The following is a 20917-nucleotide window of genomic DNA, read 5'->3' as shown; positions in this document are numbered from 1 at the left end:
TCTGAGGAGGTAGTAAGAATTATATTCCATTATTACCGAGCTCCAAAATGGAAGTTCCATGTAAATGATCGAAACGGTATTTTGAAAAAAAACAAAAAAAAAACAAATACACCCTAAAGATTAGAATGCCGAGCCCAAAGCATTCTGAAATATTAGTTATAGGTAACTGGATGGAAAAAGAAACACCTCTTTTGAACCTGTCCTCTTTGAATTATATATCATGCTGCGCTTCAATAGATGGCACTAGAGTCCTTCTAAAGAGGCCAGCCGTGAGGTCAATAATGCAATTATTCTGATCTTAATATAGCACTATTTGCAAACAGACTTGTGATCGCGAAAACAACTTAAGGAAATTGAATGCGTAATGTTAAAAGTCTTGGCTCCCGATATAATGATGTCCGTCAGGCTGCATTAAACTTTAAATTGGATCATGTTCGGGGCGTGGATTCTTATAATAAATTGAGCAATAGAAAAAAATGATATTGTTTTCCCCGTCAACACAGAATTGAAGTAGAATCAATATGAAATGTGTGTTGATCTTAGGGTAGAATGTGTCAATCTCATAAAGGTTTTAAAAATACTGTAAGTGCAATGTTTAGGAGGCAGTATGCTTAAGATCTAGATTTGGCTCTATACAACTTAAGGCCTTCCCAATGCTTATCACATCTGTCTTTATTTTGATATTGCCTGTCTGTTCATTTGCTTCAGTCATCAATTAACTGAGACACGTTTTTAAGATGACTATTCAAGGATATCTTGTAACATAAAAAAAGAAGAGGCTAGGGCTTCTGCTGTAGTCCAGACTTGTTGCTAATACATTTATTTGTGACAGCTGCATTGTTTGGTGGGCGTTCAGAATTCTGTATAGTTTAAAGTGAAACACACACACACACACACACACGCACGCACCAGAACACACATGAGTACACTTTGCGTCTGAGCACATTTGTACTGGATTTTATTTTACTCCTTTGGCCTCTTTATTCCTAAGTAAAGAAAACAGGCCAAGAAGATGTTTATTGAATGTGACTTGTGCCATCACTTGGTTTAGCACATTTAGAAATGGCATGCATAAAAAGCCAAATGTTATGAAACACTACTAGTTTCCTGTGTTATATTTTCTGAAATCAGACTTTAAAAGACCTTTCTTTCATTTTTATTTCTAAAAAGGAGCTCTTAAAAGGCTGAGGTTTTACATTAGAGATTTGCACATTATCTTTTTTTCATTCCTGAAATTCTATTTAGTTTCAGATGGGGAACTTAATTTAATTTTTAATGGACAGTGGTCTACTGGCAAAGTAAGTGGGCTTGGGAACAATCAGCACTTGTTCCTGGATGAGTGGGAAGTTTTTAAAAGGCCATTTTTAGTTCTGTATTTTGGTGGCTGCAGAGAATAGATGTGGTGGGGTGCCGCTTTTTTTCCACACTAAAGCTTTTGTGTGAAAATACAGGTCATTCTTTGGCTAATCTTTCCTTCAGTGTCTCCTCTGTCTTTCAGCAGTGAAAAGGAAGGGTGAGCTGTAAAATATATAAAAAAGAAGCTTTGTGATATGTAATTGCAGTCCCATGCTTGTCTAATATTTGACAAGAAGATTTAGTGAATTTCACAACTTTGTTAAGACATTTAAGAAAAATCATTGAAGTTCTTTTTCTTTTGGGCCTTTCTGAGGATGGGGTTAAGTATAAGTTTAAGTGGCTTTTTAATAGCACTAAAAATCATTTTCTTTAACGGGTTCTTAAACAGAACTGCTGAAGAAAAGGTAATATGTCGGAATAAAAAGGGAAGTTAATAAGTTGGTTCCAATTGCATTTCAAGAGAGAGAAAAAAAATATCTATTTTTTAAAAGTAATACAAGGACCTCTGTGTGGAAGAACAATAAAGCTGAATTCATGCTATGCATATCTCATTGCATTGAGTGAAAAGAAGATGTTTTCTTATAGTAGAGGCAAGAAATCTGTTTGAAGTTTTTAAATGTATTCATTTTGCTGTGATTTTTAAACACTGTTGTATGATGTATTTGAGAAAAACAATATTGTTTTAGACTGCAGAACAATGTTCTTAAAATAATGGCTTTGAGGACAATATATCATAGGCTTATTTCTGCTAAAAGCATGCGAGGACTCTAAAACAAGCTTCTTGTGTGCTTTGATGATGATTTTTTTTCAGTATTAACAAGATTGATAGCCAAGAGAAATCAAGGTCTTGTACAACAGTGATTCACTTTTATTTATTGATTACCTTTATTCTTTCACGTATGCACTTCAGTTGTTAAGGTGATCACATTATCTCATTATTTCATTTTCACATAAGCATTTATTATACCTGATTTTTATTTTTATTTGAATACTTGGAAATTTCAAGTAAGATTATTTGACATTATTGCATTCAGAACTTGACCTTCCTGAAAAATGCAGTGTTTGAAAATCTCGGGGATTATTTATTTGGTTATATATTGTGTGATTTACTTTAAAAAGCATTTGACAGTGTAAATCTTTAATCATACTGAACACAACTCTTAAGAGAGGATCTATCATTGTGAAGCACCTTGTTATACTATGACTGACATATCAAACATGTTTATAGCGACAGACGTCATAATAAAAGTAGCTGTTTTCCTCCTAAACACTTCATAGTGCTGAAGGTTAACTTCTTGTAGCTTCTCAATAGGCTATAGATTGCAATTTGTTGAGAAAAATCCAAATTTCACAGTCAAACATCAGCACGTTTACTTTTATAGTAATAGTAAATATTCTGTGTTACAAATTAGCATGGAAATGTTCTGTTTTTCAGCCAAGTTGGATTTTCTCAATATGTACTGATAAGTTCAGATGCTTAAAAATAGTAGGCACCCATAAATATTCTGCTTTAAGATGCACATTAACAGTTTCATATTGGTGTATTTTTTCTTATATTTGTAAGATGTCTAGAATCCTTTTACTGTAACAAATAATGATAGCGCTCATTTTTCTGACTTGAACACAGTGCTGATATATGTTGGTTGACACAAAATGCTTTCATAATCTTGGAGTTTGTTTTATGCTTTGCATGTACTTTTTACAGTTGGCATTGTTCTTTTCCTTGTGTTTCTGACTAGGATAATCTAAGCATTGATTCATTGTCCAACCTCCTTAATCCAGTTTATGGTTGCAGGGGTCAGTACCTATCCTGGCTGCTTCAGGCACAAGGCAGGCACTACCTCTGGGTGGGGAGTCTCGATGTATACACTCCCAATTTAGAGTCACCAGTTCACCTAGCACAAACATCTACTGTAGGTTTGATCATAGATGGATGGACTACTATTATTCAATTACATTTATACATACCATGCACATAGTCAGTCAGTCAGTCACTTTCAAACCCGCATAGTCCTGAACAGGGTCTTGGGGGGTCTGCTGGAGCCTATCTCAGCTATCATAAGGCACAAGGCAGGAACTAACCCAGGGTAGGTTGTCAGTTCTCTCAACGCATACACTCCCTATTCAGAGTCACCAGTTCACATAACACAAACATCTACGATTGATCATAATTTTTTAATTACATTTATACATACCATTCACAGAGCAGTTCTAAATTGCTTGTTCATTATGTTTTTCATAAGTCCCAGTTTAAGTTTTCATTTACATTAATGGTAGGTTTGTAGTATTTTATATTTTTGCAGATTTCAAATATTTACATATGTTCAGGCATAGCATGAGCAAAAACTTAAAAGCCCCCAACACCTCCATGGGGAACAAATATAAGATTTTTAATTACTCCAGTGTTTTCTGCCTGATATTTATTTTTAGCCACATTGCTCTTTATGGGCATTGTTTTGGTAGGTCCCAGAGTCATCAACCATAAGAAAAAATTGTTTTTATTAGGAATTGGCTGATAATGGTGAGAGTTTAATGGCTTTCTTTTGTCAGTGTGGGATGAGAGCTGTTCCTTCAGTATGAGGACCTTGACTAGTACCACTGAGACATGAAGGAAAACAGCTTAGTATGGAAGATTTTAACGTGCCGTAGTGCATAATGTGCATTTTGGCTATGCAAATTGGCAAAAAACAAGTGTATCAGTATCTTTTGATTATATTGCTTTTGCATATTTTTGTAGTTTCTGCTGTATTTCAACACAATAAATGATACACATGGATATGGATTCTGTGCACTATTCCAGTACTGTATATGCTTTATTACCTTTATTTTTCCTGTTAGTCACTACAGTTGAAACAAATAATAAGTCCTTGCTCTTTTTTAGTTTTATTATGGTTCTTTCTTAAAGATCTCCATGAGAATCAGTAGATTATTTTACAATATCCCCCTGAATTTCTTGAGAAAATAAAAATACTTTCGGTGACTGATGTTACAAGGCTGAGAGCATAATCAAGTCATCTGATTAAACAGGTTAAAAAGGATGAAATTGACTTCTGATTAAGACACAGTTTAGAACAAAGACGAGCAGGGGGTCTGGGAGTCTTTAGTGAAATAACTGTTTTACTAGGCTTCTTCAGATACTGATTAGCTTATACTGTAGTCTTCTTATTAGAATGTAAGACAATTGTTCCTTTATTGTGTTGTGTTTTTATTTTCGTTGTACTGTATGACTTACTTTTACTGTTCAATTTCAGTTTATTTTTATATAGGACTGTTTATTGAGTACAGTTTCAGAGTGAGTGCACAAGTCTTATTTCCATAGCGCGACTCCGGAAAATTTCTAAACTGTAGAAGATTTACCTACATGTACACATTAATACACACACACAAAATACGTAAAACAAAAGTTTATCAGAGCAATTTCAATTTGATTAGCTAACCCAAACCATGAGAATATAAAGTACATTAACAATATGATTGAAGTATGATCAAGTGACAATAGAGAATAGAAAATACTGCGGTGGGCTGGCGCCCTGCCTGGGGTTTGTTTCCTGCCTTGCGCCCTGTGTTGGCTGGGATTGGCTCCAGCAGACCCCTGTGACCCAGTAGTTAGGATATAGTGGGTTGGATAATGGATGGATGGATGGATGGAATAGAAAATAATAATTGTTATGTTATGTTAATCAGCATTAATGGAGAAATTAAGTATGTGCAGGACTGTGTACAACAAAGATTAATTCCTTTCTTTGTTTATCCATACTGCTTGTAGTATCTCATGGGCAGCTTGGCAATATGTTGGCAATGTAGAGCCTCCAAATTCCACAGTAGGTTACTGCAAAGAGAAATGGAATAGAGGAGGGTCAGTAACATTTCACAGTGATTTGTCGTGCTTGTACATTTGAACGTTTGAATACCATACAGAGTTGCAATATGAATAGATAATCAGCGTATATTAGCCTAAAGAAATGCGTCTTCATGAGTATTCAGTTGTGAAATCGCTGGAATCATTTCATAGTTTTTGGACCCTGTACCTAAAGGAATGAACTTCCATTGTAATTTTGTTTATACTTGGAACCTTTTGGAGACTGCCATGTTATGATCTTCAGATCATAATGTTTGCTCTGATATGAATAGCTAATAAGTATTGTTAAGTAAGTAGTGCCCAAGATATTTAGAGCTTTTCAGGTACAAAAAAAGAACAATTTCTAAATCGACCTTAAACAACTGGAAGAAATTGAAAAGACTTAATATCAGGAGGAGCATTTCGAATTAACGGATGTCTACAAATAGAATGATCTGAGCAGCCAGTAATATCACATTGCAGTAGGCACTTCTACTAGAGATAAATGCATGAATTATGTTCTCTGTATTCTACATACTAAGACAATAAGTACATATTCTTGTATTTTACATGGACAAAGCAAGTTTCAGATTGTGTCTTACTGTTTATGATGAATAAAATAGACTGGTGTCAAAAAATGCACCTACATTTTATCACAGTACGATGAAGTATATTTAGTAATTTATTCTGAAGATATACAGTAGATGAGTATTACTTGTATACTGTATGAGTGAAAGTAAATGTTTTTAATATTATTATTGTATAAATATTTTTCCTGTCAACTTCATGTAGAGTGCAAATAACTATCAGTATGAATCCTGAGGGAATATAATAACTGAGCAGTCAATAGTGTAAAAATCTAGTCACGGTTAACATCATAATGTTAGAATTTCCTTCATTAGACAGCATTAAAATTTTGTTGACCAGACATGTTAGTTATTCCAGACTATGACCCGTACGAAAAATAGGCTGAAACTGTTCATGTAAGTTTTGAGGTTACTCCTTTTTCAGTAACTGAATAAGGAAAAGGTGAATTTAAAAATTTTGCAATTATTAACAATATTTGGGTCAGCCCCATAGTTTCTCAGTAATGGTCTGACAACACTTTTAATGCACTTAGAACTCTACCAGTTTAGAGACATCTGTTAACAATGTTAAGAAAGGCCACTACAAAAAAAGGCATTTGGAGCTTTTCACTAATTGTGTTGGAACAAGAAGAAAGACTCATTTTAGATAATAAATCTTGGATGTCATGTTTTGCTATTATGTTAAATCCTATCTCTCCTTGTTCCTATCACTCTAGTAATTCTGAATCCTCATTACAAGATTTATATTTGAAATCTGGGATCTTATATTACCATATCTTATATTATCTGTTTTATCACTTAAGAGTTAAAGTCTGAGCTGCTTTTGTCTGTAGGGGTTTCACATGGCAGTTTACATTTCCCATTTCTCAAATTAACAGCTGCTCTAAAAAATGCACGGGGGTTATTTGTTTTCATGTAATAATCTGGAATAGTGTTTGAAACATTAACATTTAAATTTATTTGCTTGGCAGACACTTTGATCCAAAGCGCCTTACAAAAGAGGTAAACATAACATTAGGCTAGGGCCTGTTTGTTCAGCAAGCGTATTAGGACAGGCAACAAAAGTTGCAATAACAAATAAAGATTAATATATTAACAATTGATAAAGCAATTAAATATAATGTAACAATAAATCAACCAACGATATGAAAAATCACAGAGTATTTTTTTTTTACATTCTAATACTCAGTTCATGCTGTTTGGAAGACATGTAATCTCATTTCTTTTTATCTACGCTTTAGTTTTTGGCATTCCAATTTAAAAGTGACAGTGGTTTCATTAAGTAAAATTAAATTTTTGGTTTTGTATTGATCTGCTTTGCAAAATGCTGTTTGTGTTTCAGTAGTGAAAAAAATGGTAAGTCTCTGTTGTCGCTGTTCTCCAGGACATGGGCTAGTGCAACACCAGCCTACATTTATTATATGCATTTTTTGTGTAGCGGGCGGCACAGTGGCTCAGTGGGTAGTGCTGCTGCCTCGCAGTTAGGAGACCTGGGTTTACTTCCCAGGTCCTCCCTGCGTGGAGTTTGCATGTTCTTCCCATGTCTGCGTGGGTTTCCTCCGGGTGCTCCGGTTTCCTTCCACAGCCAAAGACATGCAGGTTAGGTGGATCGGCGATTCTAAATTGTCCTTGGTGTGTGGATGTGTGTGTGTGTGTGTGTGTGCCCTGCGATGGGCTGGCGCCCTGCCCAGGGTTTGTTTCCTGCCTTGCGCCCTGTGTTGGCTGGGATTGGCTCCAGCAGACCCCCGTGACCCTGTAGTTAGGATATAGCAGGTTGGATAATGGATGGATGGATGGATTTTTTGTGTATTACACATTTAAGCACATATTAGAACTTTAATAGCCCCAGTTTAACTTAATGGAACAGGAACACTTCTGAATAAAGGTTATTGGTAAATGACAATAACTAGTGCTGTTTTTTTTTTTATTGTACATTATGAAACATCGGCCTTATTTGGATAATTTAAAAGCTTAATATGACTAGGGGAAATTAAATTACATTTTGTATCGGTCTTAAAGTTTGCTTTCTCACTGAGCATTGTAATTTTTAATGTAAAACCCAAGCATTGTCTGTCTATCAGTTATGCTGTAGATCCTTTGCATTCCCACAGGGGTCTAATCAAAGAGCTGCTCATCTCAAAATGTGCTTTGGGGATTTGCGTTGAAACACTAGAATTTCTGATGACAGTGCTATGTGCAGAGTGTTTACTGCAACTCATTATTCAACCAGCTTTCTGTCTTTTAGTTCAGCTCTAATATATTATAGCTAAAAGCAGAAAATCCTTAAGACATTGAGCTAGTTTGTTTATAGTCTGTCCTATACATGGTTGGTTCAGCCTTCTGCTGTTAGGATGGTTTCTGGTCTTCCGAGACCTTTAATTAGATTAAGCAGGTTCAGAAATGAGTATATTGGATGGGTGCTAGATCCTTTGGTAAAGAGGAAGTCTAGATATCTTCTAGTCTGTACACTTTCAGTAATCCAATCAGGGAGAATACACACTCCTCTGATATTCTGTGGCTTTAGTGCTGGAGCTCATAGTTTTCCCATATTTAATCTTTCATTTTGCAAAGAAGGATAGGGAAATAAGCACATTTATCCTAACATAAGTTTTAAATATTTGCTGATCACAGGATACTTATACAGTTAAATTTAGCCTGATATACACTGTATTACAGCATCTAACATGTAAATTAAGTTGTGATCAATGGTAGTAAGTAAATATGCTTTGCAGACATGTTTTAATCAAGTGTCATCAAAGTGAACTGAAATTGGACATTAAAGTCAGAGATGCAACATTTTAATTGATGAAATACAGGGAGATTCACTCAAAAGAGGCCCCGAATATTCTGTTGTAACTCCCGTTAGGATGAAACAATCTAAACCAAAAAAAAATCACTATCTACCTTGATGAATGTGTAATCAATTGCATTACATGCGATATCAGAAGTGGTTTCCATTTTGAGCCAGACATATTTTGATGCAGTGCTCCACGTTCCTGAATGTATTGGCAAGTGTCTCACGGGGAATAGCAGCAATTTCACATTGGATGTTTTCCTTCAAATCTTCCACAGTGCAAGGCTTGTTCCGATAGACTTTTCCTTTGAGCATACCCCAAAGGAAGAAGTCTGGTGGTGTCAGATCCGGCGACTGTGGTGGCCAAAGCCCCTTTGAAATTACCCTGTTGCCGAAGAAGGACTCAATTTCTGCCATGATCTTGCCAATGTGTGACACGTTGCTCCAACTTGCTGGAAGTAACCTTTCATTAACTCACGATCATCCAGTTGATTCTGACATCGCTTAAACAAATTGGTAACCCAATAGGTTTGCACCATGAAGACGCACTGCTCAATATTGTAGACCACCATTCTAATGAGAAGTCGAGTGACTGAGTGAAGGGGTAGGGGCAGTTTGTACTCAGAAGTTGCAAGCGGAGGTTAAACGTCACAACGGCGCCTACCTCATTCTTCCGATGCAGGGGCATAGAATGTAATTATGTGTATTAGTAGAGTACATAAAATTTGTATTTTTAGTAGCATTTTGCAATTTTATGTTATGAAGAAAAACAACATTTATTTCTATAGCAAATTTTTATTCAGAACAATTTAGTTCAGTGTGCTTTACAAACTGTCCAAGCCAAAATAGGCATTTGGTAGCTTTTTTTAGACATGAAGTTCCAACTCAAGTGATGTAAAAATAGCATTGTTTGATGTACTGTTATACTGTTGTTAGTATATTGACTCAGAAGAAAATGAAAATGACTAATATGACCTCACAACTGAGTGCATCCCAGGGAATTCTGGGAAAGGTCTCCACGAAAGCAGCAGAAACAGTAGACTAACATGGCATCATCCTAATGGGAAACAAAATTGTGTTGTCACAAAATGTGATCTAATAATTAACTTTTTCAGAACGGTTTCTAGACAAACTTATAACCCATTTTTGAAGTCCTTCAGTCTCTGAACTTTATATTCCATAAACAGATTGTTAGGAACTGTGCAGGAATTCACATAAAAAATTTGTAAAAGCTCATAATCATAACTGTTTGCTTTTGCTTATGGAGAGTATATGGCTAATTGTAGTTCATATTCTATTACATACATTTTTTTAAAGGAATTATCCAATAGAGAGTTAAAATCTGTGCTGAACCTTGGCCACATAACTCTGCTGGTGTTTCAGTAGCTTGTATTAAGGATTATCAGATGCGTATAAGAGAAAAATGTACAAGTTGATATAACCTCTGTCAAGGTACATTTGAAGAGTAAATCAGTAATTGAGGTCACTAATTTTAAAAGTTCACAATGTTGTTTTTTTTTAATCTCCAAAAAATGTGTAAAGTGTGCTTTATTTGAAATATCTCAATGAATATTGATGTTTCCTGACAATTTCTTTAAAGAAGTATACCAGATTTCGTTGGTTAGGAGCCAAGTTGTTTCATGCTGACAGACAGGTTTCATTACTATTGGAAGTTCTACAATGCAGTACTGGGCAGTGTTGCTCAATGCCTTATATGTATGCCTCAAAATTAACATTCTCTTGCTTCAAACAGATTACTGACAAAGAAGTATATTGTACCCACCCCCAAATTTACTAGAATTTGTGGATTGTGAAATTTTTTCATCCTTTTTGGCTGTGTAGCACTGGAAGTTACTATTTACTACTTTATGGTGTTAAGACTTTGGACAACTGAATTAATTTGGAAGGCATTTGCTTAACTCCTGATCTGTCAGAATACTGTCTAGATAGAAGAAGATGGTCATAATTTTATTAAAAAGCAACTGGAAAAACACTTGAATTTGTCTCCTCAATTTAGTTTTGTTGTATTGGATTAATGTGTAGTAACTGTGGAGAATCTTGAATACTTTATTCTATACATTTGGAGAAGAATATTAATTATGCACAAAATAAAAAAGAAAAGTGCCTTGGACTACGATCAAAGTGCAAGGAAAAAATAGACTGAAGGGGATGGGTATTGTCTTTATATGAAATCAATAATATTAATACAGTTAAACTTTGTTTAGGTGTGATTTATAAAGTACCATGCAATATCTGAAGTGTCATTGCTCTGCAGACCTATCCAAAATAGTTTTTATCTCAGTATTGTTCCTCAAGGGATAAGGTCAAACCATGTATCATTGTCTTCTGCAGTACATACGATGTTGACAAAAAAGGTCCTTTTAATGTTGTACATTTTGCAGGATATGTGATTACCTAGAAGCATGCATAATACAGTGCCTGTAGATATTTACTCCCTTAAAGTTTTGACATTTTATTTTTATACAACATTGAATTGCAGGGGGTGTAATTTGGCTTTTTGACACTGTTGAACAGAAAAAGACTCTTCAAGGTTAAACAGATATCTGCAAAGTGGTTGAAATAAATTACAAATATAAAACACTAAATAATTGGTTGCATAAGTATACAACACACCTGAATCATCACTGGTGCAGCCAATTGCATTTTAGAAGTCACATAATTAGTTCAGTGGAGACCACTTGTGTGTAGTCAAGGGGTTTCAATTGATTGTAGTATAAAGGCACCTATGTCTAGAATGGCCAGCTTATGGCGAGTCAGTATCATTGTCTAACCTTCACAGTGAAGACAAAAGAATCCAAGCAGCTTTGTGAAAAGCACAAGTCCAGGCCAGAGGATGGACACAAGAAAATATTCAAGTAATAGAATAATAGTGATGTGCGGATGAAGTGCTGTGAAGCTACTAAAGCTTCTTTATGATTGTGACAATTGATGAATACCGAAATTATTTCAGCATGAGGAAGCCAGCAACTCACAAACTTTTGTTAAAGACATAGTTTCAATCAGACAGGTGTACTAAAGGCTAAAGGCTCTGTGTGTTTATTTTGATCATATGATAATGAAGTTGTCATTAAAATAGTGCCATAAATGTACTTGTTGGTATGGGTGACAATTTTCTACAATAAAATGATGTTTAAGTTTGTTGTCCTAAATATCAAATTTTTTGCTGTTGTAAATATTTTAGTAACTCATCAGTGCTCACCTGTACTAATTGGCAATGGACTTTCTATCACTCTTTTTGGGTAGCTTGCTATCCTTAGAAGGATGGCACATTGTTGCGGAAGTAATTTTGATTCATATGTGACTTTGGTAGGCTTGTTTTTCTCCGCACTCCTGCAGCTGGCACTGAAGCTGCTCATTTGTATGATAGAATGTCAATTAATAGTGTTGGCAGCTCTTCTCCAGGCTGGTGCAACTTGATAGCATTGTTGTGATAATAATGTAAACAACAACAACTCACCAGCACTCAGAGCCGGCAAGCACCAGCAAAATGCTGCAGTATAAGTGACCAGTGATTCAAAATATGTGACAGCTTTGCCTCACAGCAAAAATTCCCTGAGATGAAAATGCAAAAGATGGAATATTTTTCCATCAGTGTTTGGTGAATTATTGCACTAAGACTTTTAGGGAATGTGTTCCTGGACTGAGCACAGATAAGCGGGTTTAGAGAATGTGCCTACAATAGTCTAGAGCACAGGTCACTAACAGGCGGACCGTGGTCCGGGTCTGGACCCAGACTTTGTTCTGTCCAGACCCAGACCCAGAACAGACATATTATTGTGTTTTATTTAGTTTTGGAGGAGATTACATTTTTACCTGCGACTGACAGTGTTTCTGCACCACTACTTAGTGAAAGGGACCTCCTACATGTCTCTGTTTGGCCAGGCAACTTGTTGCCTTCGTTGGTTCGAGTTGGTTGAGTTTAAGCATGAAGACTGAGCTTGGTCAAAGTGAAGGCAGAAATGTCAGCCAATCACAGGCAGAGTAGGGAGGGCCTTCACTGAATAGAGGCACGGAAAACCTGCATTCTGCATGAAAACAGCTGGCACTCTTGTGGCAGCGGCAGTGACAGGGAGAGAAAAATATAAAGGAGTGAGAAGACAAAACAGAGAAAACCAGCGAAACAGCGGTGGAAGGTTGACACAGAAAACCGGGCTTTTAATCCGGAATGGACCGAGGCGTTTATGTTCATACTTCCCGTAGGGAGCTCAAAACCGCTGTGTCTCATCTGCTCTGAGACGGTGGCAATGGTTAAGTGGGAATATGAAACGCCACTATGAAACTAAGAACTAAATTACATTTGAGAAAAGTTACCCACTAAATTCGCCAGTTAGGCTACAGAAAATAAGCGATCTTAAAGCCAACTAACAATCAGTCAACGAGGATTTGAACACATTAATTTACTGGCCAACAACTCGCTAACGAGTGTTCCCTCAGAGATGCGTGGATTTTGGGACGTCACAAAAAACATTCAGTGATGACAGTCTTCACATATGCATGAGGATGGCACTGAGTCCATTCCAGCCCAGATTTAAAATCCTGGCAGACCAAGCAAGAGCTCACTGGTCTCACTGAACAAGAGAAAGTAGGCAGTGGGATATGAAGGAAAACAAAGAGGGGAAGATACGGTCAGTTATTTAAAGATGTTCAGATTTTCTGTGACACTGGTTAAGCCTGTTCAGCAGTGCACATATTAAAAACTCGTATATTTTTTTTTGTTTGAGAGCACGTGTTTTTTTTATTGAAATGTTAAAACTTGTTATTATTACTATTATTATCCATCCATCCATTATCCAACCCTCTATATCCTAACTACAGGGTCACGGAGGTCTGCTGGAGCCAATCCCAGCCAACACAGGGCGCAAGGCAGGAAACTAACCCTGGGCAGGGCGCCAGCCCACCGCAGGGTGCGCACACACACACACCAAGCGCACACTAGGGACAATTGCAGGTTAGGTGCATTGGTGATTCTAAATTGTCCCTAGTGTGTGCTTGGTGTGTGGGTGTGGGTGTGTGTGTGCCCTGAGGTGGGTTGGTGCCCTGACCGGGATTTGTTCCTGCCTTGCGCCCTGTGTTGGCTGGGATTGGCTCCAGCAAACCCCGTGACCCTGTGTTAGGATATAGTGGGTTGGACAATGACTGACTGACTGACTGACTAATGCAAGTTAAACATGATGATGCTGCGGACCTGTACATGAGGAAATTTTCTCTATCCGGACCTCCTTAGATCATAATTGACTACCCCTGGTCTAGAGTATTAATGAAACACTGGAAATTCCAATATACAGGTGGGGCATAAAGATCTCCCAAATTTTGAAGGGGTATAAAAAATTAACAAAGCTATCTAAAAACACATTTGTATATATTTCGGAAAAGTACATAAAAAACAGTTTTGTTTTAATGGGTTTTAAAAATTATATCAGACAAATGACGCCCATCATTGGCAATACATTGCTGAAGACATTCCTGGAAGTTCTCCATCACTCTCTGGGTCATCTCAGGCGGAATGGCATCGATTTCCTGTCTGACCTTTTCCTTCAAATCCTCAAGAGATCAAGGACGTTGTTTGAAAACCTTTTCCTTTAGGTATCCCCAAAGGAAAAAGTCACATGGGCTTAAAGCTGGTGACCGTGCCAGCCACCCCACGTCTCCCCTTAAAGAGATCATATCCCAAGGGAACATTTCCCTCAACACTCGGAGCGAACGTCGTGCTGTGTGAGCTGTGGCCCCGTCCTGTTGAAACCACACACGTTCTGTCCTAGGTCTGCCAGGTGATTTTCTTTTCAGAGTACACCCAGTGGCCCGAAGGTTAGAAATCAATAGCAAAATTTTTTTCCGATCTGGTACAGATGCATTTCGACCAAGCGCGAAGCATGTACAGAACGCTCTCTGCTTCACTATCACAGAACAGTTGTTCTCATAATATGCTTGAACAACAAAGCCCTGATGTTCACCAGTCCAACTCATGATGGGTACTGAAAATGGTAGAGCTTAACCTACCGAATGAGACCTACCCCACTTCTCTACCCCCACTACAGCACGCACAGTTCTCCCTCGAAATGTGGGACATCTTTATGCCCCACCCTGTAGAAGAATAGTATAGCATGGTATGTACTTTGTTGTCAGATAACGAGTTCAGCACTTCTGGAGTCCTTATTTAATTCAATGTCTTTTCTGTGTAAAATACAATCAGTGTTTTCACACCACTCCTTTATGTTAGACAGCACAAAGCTTCGAAGCAGTCAAAGTATGGTGCGTCAGTGACGTTCAGACATGTAGTAATGAACTTCAATACACTGCTTTGACATACTGTACCTTATTAAAGTCATACAAGCTTCAAAGTTTTGGTGTCAAACATCCTATCCCTACTGAATACCTTTTGGAGCACAGGTAAATAAATCATTAACAAACTGAATGAGTACAGCACATCTGTAAATCTGTCTGGAGCAAGCTATCCACAAAAAAGAGGGAGACAAAGAAAAAAGATTCAGATGAAATCTTAGCTAATGTTTGACAGAAGGCACTCTGAAGTTGGCTGGAAAAAGGTTCGGTGGTGAGATGACACCAAAATAGAATGTTTGAGCCATCAGACAAAATGCCTTATTTGGCATATCCCTATCACTGCACATTATCATACACCCCTTCCCCAATTTGAAGCACCGTGGTGATAGCCTTATGCTATGGGGATGCTTCTTTGCAGCAGAATGGCTTGTAAAAGTAGAGCAAAAATGTATGTAGTAAAATACAGGGAACTCTTGAAGGAAAACCTGATGCAGTCTGCAAGAAACCTGCACCTTGGGAAAACACTTGTTTTCCACCAAGATAACAATACGATCACAAAGCCAGAGCTACACAGAAATGGCTTAAAACAACAATGTTAATGTCCTGGAGTGGCTGATTCAGAGTCCAGATCTCAATCCTATTGAGAATTTGTGACAGAACTTAAAAAAGGTTGTTCACTCACAAGTTGCATTTAATCTGGCAGAGCTGGAGCTTTTTTTGCAAAGAAAAATAGGGGAAGACTGCCCAGATGTGCACACTGATAGAGAGACCTGTGCACAAAGACTCAAGGCTGGAATTGTTGCCAAAGGCACATATACCATATGCTTTCTTAAAGGGAGTGAATACTTGTGTGATCAATTATTTAGTGTTTTATATTTATAATTGATTTAGTCCACTTTCCAGAGATCTGTTTTCATTTTGACCATAAAGAGTCTTTTCCTGTTGATTAGTGACAAAAGAGACACATTAATCCAACGTTGTATACAATGAAAAGTGAAAACTTTGAAGGGGGTAAATACTTATTATATGCACTATATATAATCTTAAATGTTGAATTTAAAACATAGTAGATGGCAATTAAAATATTTTTCAATGTATTTTGCTTTTAGTTACCACAAAGGGTATATAGGGACTGATATTATAAGATAATGTGTAACTTCTCTAGTGACTAAAATCTATTCCATTTATCAGACTTATTTAGAGAGGCAGTAGTTAATACATTCCAGCCAGTTTATTCAGTTGTTCCCTAAACAAAAAAATGAAAGTAAAGAAAAGAGAGAGAGAGAGAGAGAGAGAATGACAGTATATCCCGTTCAGTTATATTTATGGGAATTTTTATAGGCACATCTACTTGTTGAGGCAACTGTGGATTCCCAAAACCTTCTCTGGGATATCTGCTTATTATAATCAGACAACCTGTTAAGATGTGTTACATTTCGTGCAAGAATGTGAAATATATTTGAAACATGTCAGGCAATATAAGAAATTCTTATAATTACTTTTTTTTCTTTCTCCCATTTCTACTAGCTGAGAAATACATAAGTTAGCTAAATATAGAAAATAATATAGTGAACTGAAATGCTTTTGTGACACAAAATTTGCCAGATAATATTGTTTTTTGAAAGATGTTTGGTTGGTAAAGAATCAAATGTAGAATGCAGAGTTAATGTTAGCGGTAACGTGTTAAAAGCAGGTATTGTATAGAATGCCTAGGAAATCTATAGAATGCGTGATATTTTTAATAGATTAGTTGCATTTTTGTTATTGTTCAGTGATAATGTTAAGTTTGTATGCCTAAAGACCTAATGCTTCAAGCAATTTTATAAAGTGATGTATATGTAATTTTATGACAAATCCTGTGATATTATCTCTATATATTTTTATCCCAGTGATAGAAAGCACTATTAGTGTCTACAGCATTTGCCTACTACATGGCATCAGTTTTCATATTAATATACTTAATATTTTTTAACTGTACAGTAGATCTGCCAAACAGTCTGTAGCATTTCTTGACAATGTAGTTTTGGTTGATTCACATGGGTGGGGAACTTGGATTAGTAAATAAAGACTAATTAGGATATTTTTTTTTTATTTTTTTTTATCAGAATACATTTCTGTTTATGCTGCTGTTAGACTGTTGCCCAGGATGTCATGATAAATGTATATACCATTTCAGTCAAGAACATACAGTATTAATGTTATTATTCAATGAGAGTAATTTTTTTATTGAGAGTTTTTTAATTGTGTAATCATCGTTATTTTATTTGATACAGAAGGCTGAGACTTGGGCTGAATTGGTAGCCAGGATATTTATAATTAGCTTTTTGACACTGAGAAAGTAATCGTTAATGTTGCAGTATTGTTTCACTATGTATTATTGCTTTGCACATTTGTACAACTGTAAAATTCTACAAATATTCCTAAACTTTCCTCATCATAGTTAGTTATATTTATCATAATTTTAATTATCCAGACACCTTATTCAGGCATCACAGAAGTCAGAAATCTATTCCACAAAAACAGTGACCCAATCAGTAACTGAACCTGTCTCATGGAGCTATAAGCCCTAAGCATTGCTGCCTCTGTTTATACTAATGGTGTGAAATGTGGTGCTTGATAGATTGACATGTGTAATAGAGAACTCCGCAGGAAAAATAACATGGTAGAGACATAAGAAAAATATCAGGATTGATGTTCTTTTTTTTGGAACTGATAAGTAGACTTGTGTAAAAAGGTTGCATTATAGCTTGGTTAATATAACATAAATGAGTGTTCCATTGGGGTTAAATTATTCTTGCCTTCAATGTTTTGTAGAAGGTATGCAGAAAACTATACTTGAAATTCAGTTAATCCACTTACTTGTTGTCTGCATCTTTTGATTGATTAATCTACCATTGGAAACATCATTATATTTTATCTCATTAGTCTGATTCAGGAAGATGAGGGTTAATTTTCCGCATAAAAACTGTGTATTTCATTATTTAATGCCAGCCTTGGGTGTGCTAATGCTGGTTTTGCTGCTCATTCTTTTGGATTCTTTGATGCTACATGTGGCAGCTGTCAATGAAGCCTGTATGCTCCACGTGAATGACAAAGTGTGTCCTACTTTTGCAACACTTAAGACGGAGGTAGCAATTCAATCCAATTTATTCTTATAAAGCAAACTTATAATTTATAGCCCCAGCATGCTGTACACTAATATCAAACAATAAAAACACAAAATATCATTTGGAAACGGCAACAGAAAATGCTATTATGATACAATGAAGACATATGTATTTTGAATACTAATGTGTTTGACAAATCAAGCCCCATTTTGGCATTATGCAGTCTGAATTCTGTAAGCCTGTTGCAGTTTGAGCAATTGCAGTCAACTGTGGGATGTGCTCCCAAATTGGAAAATGCTGCAAAAGAACTCCTGCTGTTTCTCCACATTGGTAAAAATCAGCTTATGCACCTGAACTTGCTGTTGCATAATGTAACAGCTGCATGGCCCAAGATGTGCATGGAAGAGGTCCCTTGAGAGCAAGTACTAAACTTTTCTATCTCTATTTTTGTCAACATGTGTGTGACTGGTATTTCAAAATTTATGTAATACTGAGTCATGTTTAAGGCAATCAATTCAAACACTGTGTTCTGTAAATGTAGTTAATTGATTATTTTTGGGTTGTTGTGCCTCACATAATAGAAAGACTGACATTATGTATGTGTCCTAGAAAATGGAGTGCAGTGGATTGTTGATTTTTTTTTTTTTTATGGCTGCAGATGATTAAGCATTTTTGAAAGAAATAATTTAGTTTATTTACACAATTTAATAAAAGCTGAAACAATAAAGAGCTTTAAATAAAACCTTGCACACTGTTTCTTTTATTACTTTGCCCACTGGACTACTTAAAATTTGGTTGCTGTATTTAGATTCAGCTCCTTAATTACTGAAGTTACTATCTATTTTTTTTCATTGTTCTTTTGTGGATTATTAGAAGAGTCTAAGTGGTCTTTCTATGTCTTGATTTTTAATATTAACAGCTTTCCCTAAAAGAGGGTGGTTATTATATATGCTTGTAAGCATGTTTTATTTTATATGATATAATGCATCTGAAAAAAAGGAATCTTATGTGAGGGTTTACTTCGAAAATATCCATCTGTCCAACCACCCGTATGTTTTCTAAACCCACTTAATCCAATTATTAGGTCACAGAGGTTATTGAGTACTTCAAATAACAAAGTAATTATTAATGTTAAATTTGTACTGATTATATAGAAAGAAATAAGAACAAATTATCAGAATGCAGCTGACAACTTAAGAACTTGTCAGTGCAGTGAACAGAAAAAAGTTGAATTTAAAAATAGCATCTTTACATGCGGTAAGTGTACACATAGATCGGGTCATATGCAAAAGTCCTTTGAGCACACATAATCTTTTTTCAGCAATGACACTATGTTGTGTTATTGTACACTTAAAGAAAAAAAGTGCGGTTTTGTTTTTTAAGTTAATCATTGTCACTGTCAGATATATTGGAGTGCAACCTTGATTACAATTTTTGTAGAATATTGGAAGAGAATTGCATTTTCTTTCTCCCTTGTCCTGTAAAGAATTTTATCTGGGCAATGTTAGACAGAATGCCATCCATATGGTACTTCATATATTTGCATTTTTTAATATTTGTATTACTTTTCAACACCCTCTTTAATTTATTTATTTTTCCTGGATAGCATATTGCTAATTTTATACTGTGTGATTGCACTATTATTCCCTAAGCAGTCCACCTTTTATTTATTTTTGATTTGCACCCCTTTATAGTTAATGCTGCTCTCTCCCTCTCACTCGCTCTGTATCATTAGACACTCTAACTACCTGTTAATGAATATATAAATAACATAACATAAAATATATAACAGTATGTTTATTTTATAAAATAAAGGGCACTAAATGGAGTGATATATAGGTAAAATTAGGTACTAAGAATATAACAAAACAGTAAAACAGCTATCACTTTTGTCCTCCCTATAAACTATCTATCAATCTGCTCATATAATTCTGATACTTACCAACCATAAGTATGACCAGAGCCCCCCATCTCGTTGCCATCTCTTTCTGTATCTCTTTCCAGAACCTAGTAAGGCAAGGCAGGACCAACACTGAATGATACACCAGTCCATAGCAGTGCCTTCTCACTCGCACACCCATAATCACTCTGGCTCTGCCAGGATTGCCCAGATGGGGAGAAGAGTGGAAACCTTGACAAAACCCATATGAACATAAGGATATAAGACTTCTTAAGGATGGTCATTGGGCTGGGATGCAAAGCTGTTCACACATAAAAAATATATAATAATTTTTCCTTGTCAATGATAGAAATACAACTAAAGATTCCAGTGGTGATGTTGCAAATGGGACATAAAACATGAGCTTGAACTTTTGTTAGTGTGACCGTTTAGTGGAATTCATCCATACATATTCAAATATCAAAATTGAGGGTCACAGGCATCAGCAACCTCAATGCAAGGCAAAAACTACAGAGTAAATTCCAGAGCACATTCATGCACACACCTACTCTAATTTATACCTGCCAGTTACACATCACTTGTTAACCTTACCTTGCTTGTGTTTGGGATGTGAATAAAAACCTGGAATGCTACAAGAAAGACAAATTCTACATGAATAGTAACAATGCTGTGATTTGAACCAAGGACTCCACAGCTGTTATAAAAGAAAAAATGCATTTAAATCCTAAAAAACTGAAACTCTTGTGAAGTAACCATGATGGAAACAGAACTATACACTGCCGTATATTTGTCAGGCTTATTAAAAATTCTGTATCCTTTTATTGAAGGATATTTGGCTTAGGAGTGGTGAGAGATGCCAGTTTTAACCCAAATGAATGTATCAATTTCCCTTGAATAGTAACAGAAATAAATACTGCTTTATTAACCATTAACAAGAAATTAAACTGTCAAAAATGTCATTGTGTTTATTTTTTCTCCTAATTAACTTAAATGATCCATGTAATGATTATGGTAAGAATATTTTCATTTTTGCAT

At 35.9% G+C, this 20917-nt stretch overlaps 1 protein-coding gene across 4 annotated transcripts in view; it reads left to right on the top strand.

Moving 5' to 3' along the window:
* tafa5a (TAFA chemokine like family member 5a) overlaps positions 1 to 20917 on the top strand; it is a 719776-nt gene that overhangs the window by 263953 nt on the left and 434906 nt on the right. The gene's annotated exons all lie outside the window — the stretch shown is intronic.

The sequence above is a fragment of the Erpetoichthys calabaricus genome, chromosome 1 (assembly GCF_900747795.2).
Source record: "Erpetoichthys calabaricus chromosome 1, fErpCal1.3, whole genome shotgun sequence".
Taxonomy (NCBI): Eukaryota; Metazoa; Chordata; class Cladistia; order Polypteriformes; family Polypteridae; genus Erpetoichthys; species Erpetoichthys calabaricus.
The sequence above is the reverse complement of the archived record's forward strand: the minus strand, read 5'-3'. Positions and strand labels throughout refer to the sequence as shown.